General features: G+C 30.2%; 1 long non-coding RNA gene across 2 annotated transcripts; it reads right to left on the bottom strand.

The window, feature by feature from the left end:
- Positions 1–167: 167 nt before the first annotated feature.
- On the bottom strand, positions 168–15355 carry LOC149937637 (uncharacterized). Of its 2 annotated transcripts, none has more exons than XR_016481274.1 (4): positions 15128–15355; positions 3435–3609; positions 1462–1545; positions 168–511 (listed from the first exon to the last, which is right to left on the bottom strand). It is a non-coding gene; the product is annotated as an uncharacterized LOC149937637 (long non-coding RNA). The 2 variants fall into 2 exon arrangements; XR_016481275.1 differs by having other exon boundaries at positions 3439–3609.
- Positions 15356–16238: the final 883 nt, after the last annotated feature.

Raw genomic sequence — 16238 nt, 5'->3', positions numbered from 1 at the left:
CATCAAGAGGTATAATGTCTTCAGATGAAATGGCATTCCACAACTGACGATTATATCTTGACGTGTAGTTTGAAGTAAAGCATATAGGGTTCATAATAAAAGATACGATTTAATTAAGAGAGATTAAGTTTTATTCATTGGTATAAAGTATTTACAACTGCGCGAAAACAATTTTGTCAAAGTTTTTTATTATACCATACGCTTATTTATTTTTTAAGTTTTCTATTTTATTAAATTTTTACAGTAATCATACTAAAGTAAAAATTAAAGCGTTTGTTGACAACCAAGTAAATAAAATGTTAAAACGGTGGACAATGTTATAGATATTTGGGACCTCTGGATGATGATTATTATTTCCTTGATAAATGAACTAATGTAATCTTCAAAGATCTTGATTTTAGGCTTTCAGATTTGCACAGGCCATATTATTAGCTACAGCAATGGGCTTCAAATGCACCCATCTTGAAATTGAGTGTGAAAAATTTTTAAACGTCCATGATACTCTATTTACCTGAAAAATAAAAAAACTATTAGAAATCAGTAATTTCTACTTTTCTTATTTTTACCAACACACAATTTAAAAGTTTTGAATAGTTTAACAAATGAACAACTCCACCAAGATCATAATCCAGTTATATTTGCAACCCACAAAATTCTTTATCAAGTTAACATAGTTAATTCACTACCAGATGGATATGTTATGAATATCAATAGACATAATAAGGAGGTAAAAAATATTTCTTTGATTTGGTTTCTTCCTTCTGTTATGGGAATATAAGTACAGTTGGCCATGAATCATAAAAATTTTTTCATTCATGAATCTCAAAATATGCTTTATTTTTTCAGTGAAGAATTAATCTGTTTATTGATTTGTGTGTTTAATGTTCGATATTGAATATACTTGTCTAGACAAAAACCAATAGAGCGCCCTAAAACAATAAATTGTTGTAATATGAAATAATAAGATTTTTTTAAATTACAGAGAAATACCCGAATGATTCTTCCAATGTAACCTATCTATTAAAAACTTTGTATTTTTAAAAAAGGAAGGGTCTCTGTTTAGACAATATTCTTGTAGCCCACAAGCAAAATCATAAACAAGAACACGTGGACCTACAAATGAAGTCAAATATACAACATTAAAAAGCGAAAATTCAACTAGTAACAGGTAGTAGAATATTAATTATTTTGAATGCTAGAAAATGATTTCTTATAAGAAAGATTGTCTTAAACATAAGTTTGTATTTTCTGATAATTTATAGGATATAATTAGGGCATGTTGTAGTCCATGGAATTTTTTGGGGAGCACATGATATGTGAGGGTGCTGTATATGCTGAGATTTATCGTAATCCAAGCTCGTACACAGTGGGAAAAAACTTAGAAAAAGACTAAGAGTATGCTTATATTAATGGAGCACATCCTATGCATGTTAAAAGTCTAGGAAAAACAATTATTCATACAATGATAAAATCTTGTCCTCAGTATAGAAAACTGTATGTTCACCAATTCAGATTTATGCGAAGCTTGAAAACCATAACAAACGCCTGAAAGAAAAAATATGTATATAAACATTGAAGAATCTCACCTAACATTCAGCTTACACTAGTTAGATCAACCTATTAAAATATATTTACTAAACATTTCATGCAATTTGGTTAGTTAAAAATGGTGCTGGCATGTATTTCAATAATAATAATTTTTTTTTCTGGGATCATAAATACAATGATGTCACCATAGGTTAAGAAATTATTGCCAAATTGTATACACATTTGTTTTTTTTTAAACTACCATATCTGAATTTCAAACAAAAATATGAATGCAGTTTTGGATATACGGCGCTGTAAGCATTACCCTAAATTATTGTATTTCCCTAAGTTCACTGTTAAAAATGTTTCAAATTTTACTATAGTATTGCAATTTAAAATTCCCTGTTAATGAGGTCAATGATTAACCCAACTTCTATAACTTGGCTATTTAGCTATTTTCTTCATGCTGTCAACATGAAAAACTTAACTCGGTTATTTTGGGAGCATGCAGCTTATAAAACTAAAATTACGATACACTATTTACTTAACACAATTACTGAAATAGCTTCAAAAATTTAAATCTTCAAAATAATGAGTATAACAAAGGAAAACATCTTTAACATGCTTGGAATAGATCGTAAATATCCCTGGCGCAAGTGTGGAATGCTTTCCGTAAAAATAGATCGTAAATATCCCTGGCGCAAGTGTGGAATGCTTTGCGGAAAAATCTTTCGAATAAGATTTGTCATTTGCTGACTTATCCACTACAAAAACTCCCCCTTTGCATTTCTTTGAGATTCCTCGAATGCATGCTAATTTATCACTGCTTTCAGCTAAATTATCTTGAGGATTTGCCAAATCTATTTCCTTTGACACATCCTGCGGGAAACAAGCTTTGGATTTGTTAGAAATAAGCGTTTTAGATTCAAAGGCATTTGACTCAAAATTTTCATTCCAAATCAAGTCATGCAACACTGGACATTCCATTGCTAAAGTTTCAATTGATCAGGATGTGCCTTATTTGCAATCCATTGTTCAATTTCTCTAACAAGTCCTAGAGTTGACTACATGGAAAAATTGCTTATACTGCCAAATCTTTAGATAGAAATTCTAAAAAGGACTTTTAGTTCTTTGGACAACACAGGTTTTCAGAATTTTCTACCATTGAAACCAGTAGGCACGCCAAAGTATTTGCAGCACCATCGGTGCTCTCAGCTTTTAACAAATGAATCCACAAGTACTATAAAATCCATCTTTGCTCTTAGAATTTACAAAGTTGTTGAATAATTTTCTGGTTCGAGGAAACTTTCGGAAGCACTGTCAGAGAACCTCTAAATGTTAAATCCTTAATAAAGTTAAATTATACTTCCAATGATTCTGTGGCACTACTAATGTTATTTAATAGGCCACACGGGCATTTGAAATTAACCATTTTCTAGAGTATGATCAGTCATATCTTCCAATTTTTTTTCAAATACTGGTGTGATCCTTAAATATCATACGAAAATAATATAATCTTGTTAGACACAACAATAGAACCAATATAAACAACAATTTATAAATAATATAAATGCAGTCTAGAGATAAATTTGTCATGATCTTTGTAATTTAACTATTCAGTTTGTTAATACCTTTTTCAAAAGATGTCTAATTACATCCTAGATGTCGGAGATTCTATAGCATTGCTTGCATTCAAGTTGCTTTATTAACATTCTTTTCAACAGGAATTTGTGTTTTAACTTCTTCACATAAGAAAAGTTAATTTACGTATGTTTATCTTTTTCGTTACAACTTCATTGTATACTTTAAAACATTACTTATGCAGATATTTCTCAACCTTGAACGCGGTATATTGCAGTTAGAAAACCCCATTTACACTTTTTACCCCTTCTTCCCATGGTATATACCTACTGCTCTCACAGGGGGCGTATATGTGTTAAACTTGAGCTTCTGGTATTATATTAAAGGGAGTATGAAGTGTTTGGAAAATTTGGAGTCGCAATTGACAAATCTTCATTCCAGTGTGGTTTTTTTTAAATGCATGGCTTGAGTTGCTTAGCTGAATCATCATCAACGACGATCCTAGAGGCGAAAACAAAATTATAGTTATTTCATGGAAAATGCTGATACCATTTTTATGGGAGTTTTAAAACATAATAATATCCAAATACGGGAACACATGGGTTGTAATATCTAACAACTTTTTACTTTAACATATTTAACATTGGCTGCTATGAGAGGTTTTTGGCTTCTTGATTATTGGTTATAACTCTGTACCAGTATTGAGTTACCATATCAATAAAATAGGTATCAGTTAAACATCAAAATCACTTTACATTATATTACATTACCAGCAAACACTTATTAATTATAATACCTAAAATTTACTTTGGGAGTTAATAATGCTTGATCTTAAAAACAGTTGCACAGTTGAATAAATAAGATTATCTTTGGGAATTATTTTTTGACAGACTGCACAGCATTATTCAGAATATTCAATAATAATCATTCGGACAGGCCACAGATAGTTGATCATTTGTTACGACAATACACAAATTACTACTAGTTTATACAATTGGTTCATTTACAGTTTATTTTTTTTAGTCTGCATAACCAATAATATAGCTGCTACAATTACAGATACGGGTTCCAACTGCTCTTCACTGAATTCTCTAAAATGCAATTTATGCCTTTAAATAAGTCAAATAAAAATTAACTAGCTATTGTAACGTTGTATGTTATGGCTCTCAAACCTTTATAAATGTTCCCCTATATTTTTTTCTGCTGTGTTTTGCTCTCTACGCTGGGTTTTACCCAATATCTCTCAAAATCCAAAAAACTATTATCCTAATTGCTAGCTGGTATGCCCAGTCTCGTAAATTTAAAAACAGTGGGAAGACTAACATGACCCTGTATAAATTTTCTCCTATCGAAAAAAATTCTTCTTCCCTATGCCCAGCCACTTGCCTTGCCCTTTAAACTACAGCTATCTAATTTTAGGTTTCATAATGACCAGGTAAAATTGGGATAAGCCAGCTAATGTTCTTAAAATAAGTTATTTACCACTCATAGCAGATTCTAAGATTTTAAGAACCCCATTTAGAGAAGTGGCACTAAGACTAGGTTAACATTTAGTCTGATGACCTCAATCTTACATTTTGTCCATCAATAAGGTGTCATAATAAAAAAAATTACTGCTGTCATTTTATTGAAAGAGTACCTACATTCTATAATATCTTGAGTGAAATATTAACTAGGAAAAACTTGGCACATCTCGTATGGATGCAAAAGTTTGCCTTTGCCATAAACTCTGCAAATGATCTTGTTATGCTTATGCTCTCAAAATGTACCAAAATTACAATAAAGGCAGAAATGTAGCAAAAATTTGCAGTAAAACTAAAAAGTTAGTTTTTACAAACACAATTTTCATTCCATACGGATTCACCAAGCCATGCCACCATGGGTCGAAGATCCCAACAAAGTTTTTAAGACATATTTCTGTGCTTATGAAACTAATTTTGATAGGTTTTTAGGTTAAAATAATAATAATAAATTTTTAACTAATGGTTATATCAAACTGTAATCGGTGGAATAACTTAGCTTATTTAAAGGAAAAGTCCAGGTTCGGTAAAACTTGGGTCTTTTTGAAAGATCATGTTTAAATAATGACGAGAAATTAATTTATAAACGAGCGAAATTTAGCCGCCAAGCGAGCTGCCATTTTCTTTCGCCATCCCTCCGCAGACCGCACGCGGAGCAAGCACGCGCAGGGAAAAGAGCGCTGTGATAGCGCGAACAGCGCGTGATTTAAGTCCTAAAACGTCACCGCTAAACCAAATGGCAGATCGCTTGGCGGGTAAATTTGGCTCGTTTAATAATTAAATTCTCGTCATTAAAAAAGATACAATTTTACGACTGATATTTTTGAGTATATTTAAACATGATCTTTCAAATAGATCCAAGTTTTATCCAACCTGGACTTTTCCTTTAAGTATTTTAAATAATTTAATTGTTTGTGCTCTGAGTAGAGAAGTATTCATGATTTTTGTACGGTTTTAAATGTGTTAATGAACTATTTGGATTTGAACTTTTTTCTGTGTATGATATTTGTGTTAAAGACCTTGATTTATTAATTTAATCTGGGAGCAAGTGTGAAAAAGAATGTCGATATGAAGTGATAAAGTCAAGAAAGTTTATTGCCATTTTTTATTCCTGGTTATTATTGGGGAAATTTGAAATTTTGTAACTTAAACTGTCGAAGTTAAGCCCCAAGAGGCTAGTGTAGTTAGGGTATAAATGAGTTGAGTAAATTTAGGTAAAGTTCTCAACTACGAGTACTCAAAAAAGTTTTATTATAGTCTGGTAGTAATATAGTTTAGTAATTAGTTAACTCTGAACTTCTTAATGTTGAAATTGAATCAATAATAACTTGTAATTATTATATGGTAATATTTTAAGAAAATCCAATAAAATCTAATTTTTCATTCTGAATTTGTTTCTAATCTTTGGCACTTACTCAAACAATTTGGCAATCTCAAATCAAATAAATTTTTAACGTAATGACAACAAGTGAATTGTTGTCAATTTATCGAGCAGGTTAGGCAAAATACTTCTTATTTTTAGCTCTGATTCCATAAAAGTTCAAATCTAGTAGTGAATCATTATAAAATTTAAAAGCTTATTTAACAACAGGCATAAATTTTAGATACAAACTTACTACCAGGTGCATGCAATATCTAAAAAGAGTAGAGGGAGGCTCTCTGTAGTAGATAGAAAGCTATTAAGTGAAAATCTAGCTTTCTTTGGTGACAGTAAGTTTACTATAGAAAAAAAATGACGGACATGCAAAATGGCCCTAATCATGTAAAAACTAAATAAGAAAGCATATCACATGAACATGTATAACCATCACAAAAAGTGACAAAAATTTACAATGAAATAAATTTTCATTCTACGGAAGGAAGGGTGGATTAAATATTTCCTCTTTGTTAAGCCATGCATATCATTCAATTTTACCTATGTAAGAAATTTAGAATATTCACACACTATACTATCTTAAACAAAATTAGCATCACCAACTTTATACATGGGAAAAGTTAGCATGAATACGATGCAAAGCTTTTCCAAGTGTTTTTGGCCTTGTAAAGTCAACTTTGATATGCATCTTGCTTTTATGTTTTCAAAAATTAAAGGAATATATAAGAGTTTCTCTTTTAAACAAAATTAGCATCACCAACTTTATACATGGGAAAAGTTAGCATGAATACGATGCAAAGCTTTTCCAAGTGTTTTTGGCCTTGTAAAGTCAACTTTGATATGCATCTTGCTTTTATGTTTTCAAAAATTAAAGGAATATATAAGAGTTTCTCTTTAGGAAAGAAAAGTAAAAGAAAAGACAGTTAAAATGTGCACAAAAATATTTTAAATAATTTTTTTTTGTGCACAATTTAACTTTCGTTGTCTTTTACTTTTCTTTACTAAATTAATTTGCACAAGTAGCTAGAATTATTAAATTAGAGTTTCTCTTTCCAGTCAACTTAAGATCTCATTAAAATGTCTTCTATTGAGATATTGTGCATAAAGGCATACCTATTATTGTGTTTGGTTTACTCTATAGGAGAAACTAATTTCGTACAATACACATTTGGTATGTGTATTATATGCAAGGTCAAAGCGGATCTAGGCCCAATGGCAAAGAAAATTAGTATATATATTTTACGCATACTTTCAGTAATATCTTTGAACAATTTATATGTCAATATAATCAATAGCTAAATTTGTATTCATTTTATTCTACAAAAAAATCCTTTTAGCATATAAAATTATGACCAGGTTATAATTGTGGGGTGATAAATCTCTCTAGTGACAGTTATTTTTAATTTCAACACGAAACCTATTTATCTAATTTATGAGAGTAAATTTAATGCAAGTCATCCCTTACCAAAAAATAAGTGGTTTAAGAACTATTTAAGTTGGTTTTAAGTTTGTATTTGAGACAAATACCAACTAAAAACCTACTTAAAAACAACTTAACACCAACTTAAAACCAACTAAAAACTTACTTAAAATGTTACTTAATAAAGACCACTTAAAGCCAACTTAAAACTTACTTAATAAAGACCACTTAAAGCCAACTTAAAAAATAATATGTAATTTTCTGACCACTAAAAACCAACTTAAAGAAAAAGGCATTTTCCCACCAACTTAAAACCAACTTATTACCAACTTAACTAGTTTACTGAAATATGCTCACCACTTAAAACCAACTTAATATCGACTTAAATGTCAATACCAACTAAAAACCAACTAAATACCAACTTAAAGAAAAAGGCATTTTCCCACCAACTTATTACCAACTTAACTAGTTTACTGAAATATGCTCACCACTTAAAACCAACTTAATATCAACTTAAATGTGAATACCAACTAAATACCAACTTATTTTTTGGTAAGGGATATGCAGGTTTTAATTGAGGAAATGAAAAAAAACTTTGTTAAGTTTAAATGTGGGAAAATTAATTAGAAAACTAGGGGTCCGACACATTTCAACTTGCTTTGGGGATCATCAATTATCAGCCACCTCCGTTAACACTGGATGCAAGTTCTGGTTCACCACTGGCAAAACCCTAAAATTTTTCAATTAAAAATTGTAAATGTTAAAATTACATCGCTAAATAGGTTTCCAATATTTATTTTGAACTGCATTTTTAAAAATAAAACTCTGTTCAAAAATATAATTTGATTTAATGCAACCAACTTCTGTTTGTTTTTGGTTTTGTTTTTCATTTATGGTTCTAAAGCACCATATATTTTAAAAGCAATGGGACAATAAGAGATTATGTGTCACTATAGTCTTAACATTAGTCACTAGATAATTTCACTATATCGCGAATCAAATCAATTAATAGAAATGAACTAATTTCTATTAAAAAACTCAATTCTTCAACCTATGTACCATCTTGTTATTGCGTCATGCAAAAAGAGGTAACATATAAATTGGTAATGATACCAGTTAATGCTGTTCTTAGAATTAAAAGCACTCAAAAATTTTAATAATAAGTAAATGAATTATTAATTATGAATTAAAATAAATTTATTAATAATTAATAAGATTAAAAATATTAAAATCCAAAGTTTATAAAGGACTTCCTTAAGGATGAAGCCTCTAAATTTTTATCTCAGTGTAGCATTAACTACTATTCAGACAGTGTTTAAAAGAAGCCAAATTTTGGTAATATTTAAAAAAAATTGTAAGAATGTAATATTTAGTTGAAGGAAAGGATAGGAGTGACGCAGAACATAATTAAATTAGCTTTCCTGCATACAGTTTTCATTGGTGCCATTCGATAGCCCTATAGCGATGTTAGTAAGTTGGAAAAAAAATTCATAGTTAAAAGTAATTTCCAATATGACGCCTACAGATGGTTTAAGAGTTGGAAAAGTTTACTCTCAACCATGTTTACATGAGGTTTAAATTATTATATTTATTTATAATATTATTATTATGGTAATCAAAATATTATTTTATAAGTGCTGGACAACAATGTGCTAACAACAGCTAACTTATGTATTTATTATATGTATTTGTGTGAAATATATTTATGGAAATGTGGATGGCCAAAAGTTGTACAAAAGGCCGCAGTAATTGTCCATTAAATTATTTTTATTTTAAGTGACATTTTCATCTTTCAAACTTATTAATTAATTTATTTAACTGCTCTGCAGCTAACTGTAAAATTTATTAGAACTTAGGAGCTAAACATTTTTATATATGTATAAATAACGACCAAAGATATTTCATACTTGTTATGTTATTTAAAAGGGTTAGGTTGATGACATAACTCGAGCTGATGGTCGACCATAATGAACCAATCCACTGATTTAGGGCTGCCAGATACTCAACATATTTTTCCCAATTATTACCGATTTGTATTGCGGGACAATATTATTACTGGATGAAGTAATTTAAGCTTCTTTAGTTTCACGTATCTATACATCTCACTGAGTCTAATGCCTAACGCCGGCAAATTTTGGGTACAGTGATTTTAGAAATCCTTCAATTAATTCGAGATTTTAGCCGTGATTTCCACCCAGATTTTGAGATTTCCAAGTTAATTTTAGGATTATGTAAAAAATCTCAATCACTAGACCAATAAGGGCTTCCACAGAGATAAAAGACAATTAACTATGTAGGATTTATCCCTTACAAGTAGGCTTCTGGTAAGATGTTAATTACTAAAAACTATGACCATTTATCAAGCTATAATCTAATTGAAGGGCAACGCTAGTGGGCTGGCCCTTACCAAAAAATAAGTTGGATTTTAGTTGGTAGTTAGTTGGTATACACATTTTAGTTGACATTAAGTTGGTTTTAAGTAGGCTCAAGTGGTTCAAATATTTCAATAAACTAGTTGAAGGGGTAATAAGTTGTTATTAAGTTGATGGGAAAATACTTTTTTCTTTAAGTTGGTAATTTTAGTGGGTTTTTAGTGGTCAGAAAATTACATATTATTTGTAAGTTGGTATTTAGTTGGTTTTAAGTTGGTATTTGGAACAAATACCAACTTAATTTCCTAGACCACTTATTTTTGGTAAGGGGCATATGTGTGCGAAATGCTAAATTTAAGGTAGATTCTACGTGGCCTCCATCAGTCCGAGTGGGCGTTAGCCTTTAAGGGACAGCAGCCCGAGGTTCTAAACCCCAATCCTTGCATGCTTTGCTTTACATTTTTATCACATTGTTTTGTAGGCCTACATCTATCCACATCCATGTTTGTGTTTTGTAACTAAAAAGCAGATAAACTTTTGCCACAAAGTATGTGAAGTGGTACTAGATAAAAATGCTATGATCCTACATTCTTAGGTACCTGAATTCATTCTTAGTTTGAGTCAAAAATGTAATTAAATAACCATGCTGGGAAAAATACTGTAATGTTACATGTTTTGCATAAAAAATAAGTTTTGAGATTGGTCAATGTCAATAGAAGAGTCTTGTTTCAGGGACAAGATTTATGGCATAAGTCACTGATTTAAATTACAAAGAATTGATTATTAAATCAAATAATAATTTCATGTGAAATAAATAAACCTTAATTTTTTATATTTAATTATCTACAAGGAATACAAAAACTTACTAAATGCAGTGAGTTAGTTTCAATTTTTTTTAATTAGGCGCTTTTTAGCTAGATCATGCATGTTTTATTAATATTTGATTCATTATTACAGTTGGTAATAGTTTAAAAACTATGGAAACTGGTATACCTTAGTTTTTAGTAAGAACGCGAAATTTATTTTACTCTATCTGGTCTAGCTATTGGCATAGATGCTCAATAGGGGATAGCACTGTCTTCCACTGAACTTGGTGCCCCCTATTTGGAATGCTCCCTGCTGCCCCCTTACCAAAAAATAAGTTGGATTTTAGTTGGTATTTAGTTGGTACACAAATTTTTGTTGACCTTAATTTGGTTTTAAGTTGGCTAGTGGTCAGAATATTTCAATAAACTAGTTAAAGGGGTAATAAGTTTTTATTAAGTTGTTATTAAGTTGATGGGAAAATCCTTTTTCTTTAAGTTGGTAATTAGTTGGTTTTTAGTGGTCGGAAAATTACATATTATTTGTAAGTTGGTTTTAAGCAGTTTTTAAGTTGGTTTTAAGTAGTTTTTAAGTTGGTTTTAAGTAGTTTTTAAGTTGGTTTTAAGTAGTTTTTAAGTTGGTATTTAGTTGGTTTTAAGTTGGTATTTAGTTGGTTTTAAGTTGGTATTTGTTTGAGTATGTGTTAATGAGAATGTGTGAGTATGTGTTAATGAGAATGTGTGAGTATGTGTTAATGAGTATGTGTGAGTATGTGTTAATGAGAATGTGTGAGTATGTGTTAATGAGAATGTGTGAGTATGTGTTAATGAGAATGTGTGAGTATGTGTATATGTGAATGCGAGTATATATGTGTATATGCCCTTACCAAAAAATAAGTTGGTTTTTAGTTGGCTTTTAGTTGGTTTACACATTTTAGTTGATATTAAGTTGGTTTTAAGTAGGCTCAAGTTGCCAGCATATTTCAAGAAACTAGTTAAAGGGGTAATAAGTTGGTTTTAAGTAGGTTTTAAGTAGGCTGGAAAATTCTTATTTTTTCTAAGTTGGTAATTAGTTGGTTTTAAGTGGTCGGAAAATTTCATATTATTTTTAAGTTGGTTTTAAGTTGGCTTTAAGTTTGTGCTTGTATCGCGAGAAGGTTTAAAATGTTTTGACGAATATTTTTCTACTAAATAACTACGCTCGTCCAAATATGCAAAGAACGTATTTATATTTCTAAGAACCTACGAGGGTACTTTGTAACGATCCGTCCAAGGGTCGCTCTTTATCAGAATATTTCGGGCACATTTCATGCTTGTGACTAGTGTTGTTCCAGCAGAGGCGTAGCGAGAGAAAATGGCGCCCGGGGTATTTAGCCGCTTTTGCGCCCCCCTTAATATATAGTTTTAAAGGGAGTATGTATATGTATATTTTAGTAGTTGTTAAGTGGTTTAAAGGCCTAGGTTTGCTTCTGTCAGTCCGCCTTTATATTGACTTGCCTGCAGTGCAAATACCCTGGTGGTAGGCCACCCACTAAACATGTTGTTGTCTTTACTAAGTAAGTTTCAAGTTGGCTTTAAGTTGTCTTTATTAAGTAAGTTTTAAGTTGGTTTTAAGTAGTCTTTATTAAGCAAGTTTCAAGTTGGTTTTAAGTTGGTTTTAAGTTGCCTCCATTAAGCAAAATCAGAGTTGGTTTTAAGTCTACTTCTAGTTGGTTTTAAGTAGGTTTTAAGTAGGTTTTAAGTAGGTTTTAAGTAGGTTTTAAGTTGGTATTTGTCTCAAATACCAACTTAAAACCTACTTAAAAAAAAGTTTAAATATTTTTTAGCCAACTTATTTTTTGGTAAGGGTGCTTTAGGCATATAATTATATATATATGTATATGTGTGTGTGTGTGTGTGTGTGAGTGTTTGCATATTGAATTAAATTGATTTAATGTGCCATAAAACTGTACAGAAAGTTGCACCAGCAAGTTATAACACAGGGTGATCATATTGTAGCATATGGATTTCAAAGAGGATGTGTGCATTAAACAGTAAACTTAAGTCACATTAAAGGTATATCTTATTAGCCATAATATCAAATTAAATTAAATCATTTATAATAAAAATTTCTCATTAAAATTACATATTAGATAGAGCTTTCACTTCATAAACAAATCATTATCTTTTCTAAAAATTGTGGTATTATATTTCTCAATAGGATTAAACAAATTTTGATTTTCGGTTAAGCGTGCAGTACAGTTCAAGGTGATCAATTATAGTCTACTTTTTTATTTAAATTAAGAGATGATCATTTACTGAATCTAATTTACTTATATGTATATATGCCCCTTACCAAAAAATAAGTTGGATTTTAGTTGGTATACACATTTTAGTTGACATTAAGTTGGTTTTAAGTAGGCTCAAGTGGTTCAAATATTTCAATAAACTAGTTGACGGGGTAATAAGTTGTTATTAAGTTGATGGGAAAATACTTTTTTGTTGGTAATTTTAGTGGGTTTTTAGTGGTCAGAAAGTTACATATTATATGTAAGTTGGTATTTAGTTGGTTTTAAGTTGGTATTTGTTCCAAATACTAACTTAAAGTATTTCCTAGACCACTTATTTTTTGGTAAGGGTGTATAAACACTTATTCATACATACATGTGTTTATACATACACATATATGCGTGTTTATATATATATTTACTTATACATGTACCTATCAACACGTATATATACCCTTACCAAAAATTAAGTGGTCTAGGAACTTGGTTTTAAGTTTGTATTTGGGACAAATACCAACTAATACCATACATAAAAACAACTTATTACCAACTAAAACCATACTGCCAACTTAATATCCACTTATTACCCCTTTAACTAGTTTATTGAAAAATGCTGACAACTTAAAACCAACTTAATACCAACTAAAATGTGTATACCAACTAAATACAAACTAAAAGCCAATTTATTTTTTGGTATGGGTATATGTACCTATCAACACATATATGTACCTATATGATAGGTATATATATATGTGTGTGTTGATAGGTACATATGATATATGTGTGTGTTGATAGGTACATATGATATATGTGTGTGTTGATAGGTACATATGATATATGTGTGTTGATAGGTACATATATATATGTGTTGATAGGTACCTATATATATATATATATGTACCTATCAACACATATATATATATGTACCTATCAACACACACATATATCATATGTACCTATCAACACACACATATATCATATGTACCTATCAACACACACATATATATATATACCTATCAACACATATATATGTACGTATCAACACATATATATGTACGTATCAACACATATTTATGTACGTATCAACACATATTTATGTACGTATCAACACATATTTATGTACGTATCAACACATATTTATGTACGTATCAACACATATTTATGTACGTATCAACACATATTTATGTACGTATCAACACACATATATGTACGTATCAACACACATATATGTACGTATCAACACACATATATGTATGTATCAACACACATATATGTATGTATCAACACACATATATGTATGTATCAACACATATATATGTGAGTATCAACACATATATATGTATGTATCAACACATATATATGTATGTATCAACACACATATATGTGAGTATCAACACATATATATGTGAGTATCAACACATATATATGTGAGTATCAACACATATATATGTGAGTATCAACACATATATATGTATGTATCAACACATATATATGTATGTATCAACACATTTAAGTATGTATCAACACATGTATGTATCAACACATTTATGTATGTATCAACACACATTTATGTATGTATCAACACACATTTATGTATGTATCAACACATATTTATGTATGTATCAACACATATTTATGTATGTATCAAAACAACTTCCGTGACAACTTTTTAAACTTCCGTGACAACTTTTTGAACTTTCGTGACAACTTTTTGAACTTTCGTGACAAATTTTTGAACTTTCAAGACAAATTTTTGAACTTTCAAGACAAATTTTTGAACTTTCAAGGCAAATTTTTGAAGTTTCAAGACAAATTTTTACAAGTTTATATATTTAAATATTTATTTTAAAACTTAGTATTTGCTTAGACCGGCCCCACAAATTGAAACCATTAACGTAAAATACAGTTGTAACTATACAAAAAGAGCTAGCCTTATGGCAAAGAGAACAAATAATATTATTTCTCAGATAGTTTTACATTACTATTATTATTATAACTAATGGGTGCTCTTTCATTTTCAGCAATAAATTTTTTATATTAAATAACCAAAAGTATTAAAAATATTCAATATTTTTTAGTTCGTCGCCGGTTCCACTCTACATAAAATTATCTGTTTTAACTTCATTGGTTAAAAAAACTGATTATTAAGCCTTGGTTTTCAAAAATTATATTGCGATATCATATTTCGTTTTCTAATTAAAGCCCTTCGATGGAAATAAAACGGCAAAAATGCAAGCATTCAAAAAAAATAATTTAACTTACCTCATAGTGGTCAAAATAATCTGTATACGCGTAAATTCAAGCCATTACTGACACAATTAAAACAAACCAAAGAATATTAAATATTCCAGTTGCATTGAAGAAGGCTACGAGACTTCTGTTTTAATACACTCTGTTGTCTTTGCAATATCATTTCTGCCTGGCAACGCTGCTCCCAGCAATAAGCCCCATTGAATTAATCGCGGATAAGGGGTCAATTTTTGGCACTTGGAATAGCTCAGATCGCACGAGTGCCTGACGAAGACTCGTGCGTAGCGCGCCAATTAAATATTTCACACTGTACAATAGTTGATTTTATTTTGAAACTAAGTGTCTTAATTATTATCCGGAATCGTATAAGGATTTTCTTTTGTGGGTCTCATCTTACCAATACAATGCAGATTGCATACGTAGTGGTGTTTCAAACTTATAGAAACACCACTTAGTAATTTACTGGCAGTAATCCATTAACCACACAATTCCATATTGATATGTTGCTTTCCAGGTTTCGGAACGGGGTGAAAAATAAATGTTTTATGATACCCCAGCAAACACAAGTCGTCCCTGGGACGTCCCAGCATGGTCCATAGAGCCCAGCTTGGTCCCGTGCAAAATTCGTCCTACGGGACGAATAACGGACGTCCCATTTTAGTCCTCGTAGCGACATCCGATATTCTGGCCAATCGACGTCGCATGAATCTCCACTATTCGTCCGAAATGTTTTGTTTATCAATGCTATCTAGAGGCGCGTTTATCAGCAATTAATTTTAATTTGTTTCACCTACATTTGTAATTGAGCTGATAATGATTAATGAACTACAAAATATTAATTTTATTATGAATATTATTATTTAAATTTACGAGTTTATTTAACGTTAATTATTGAAATTACGTGGAAAATCAAAACTACTTAATTATTTCATTAATTTTATCATTCTGTTCCCAATTTTTATATTTTTTTATATTATTATTTTCTTAATTTTTATTTCCATTATTTTCATTTGATGATTTATTTCTACAATCACAGCCAATAGGCGCTTAAATAAAACATCATTCCAGAAATTGCCAAGAAGTAATATTTCTGACCGCCAGGATACGTAAGTTATTATTTATA

This window comes from Leiobunum rupestre, chromosome 6 (assembly GCF_980474605.1).
Source record: "Leiobunum rupestre chromosome 6, qqLeiRupe1.1.hap1, whole genome shotgun sequence".
NCBI classification, from domain to species: domain Eukaryota; kingdom Metazoa; phylum Arthropoda; class Arachnida; order Opiliones; family Sclerosomatidae; genus Leiobunum; species Leiobunum rupestre.
Note: the sequence above shows the minus strand (reverse complement) of the source record. Positions and strands in the feature narration are given on the sequence as shown.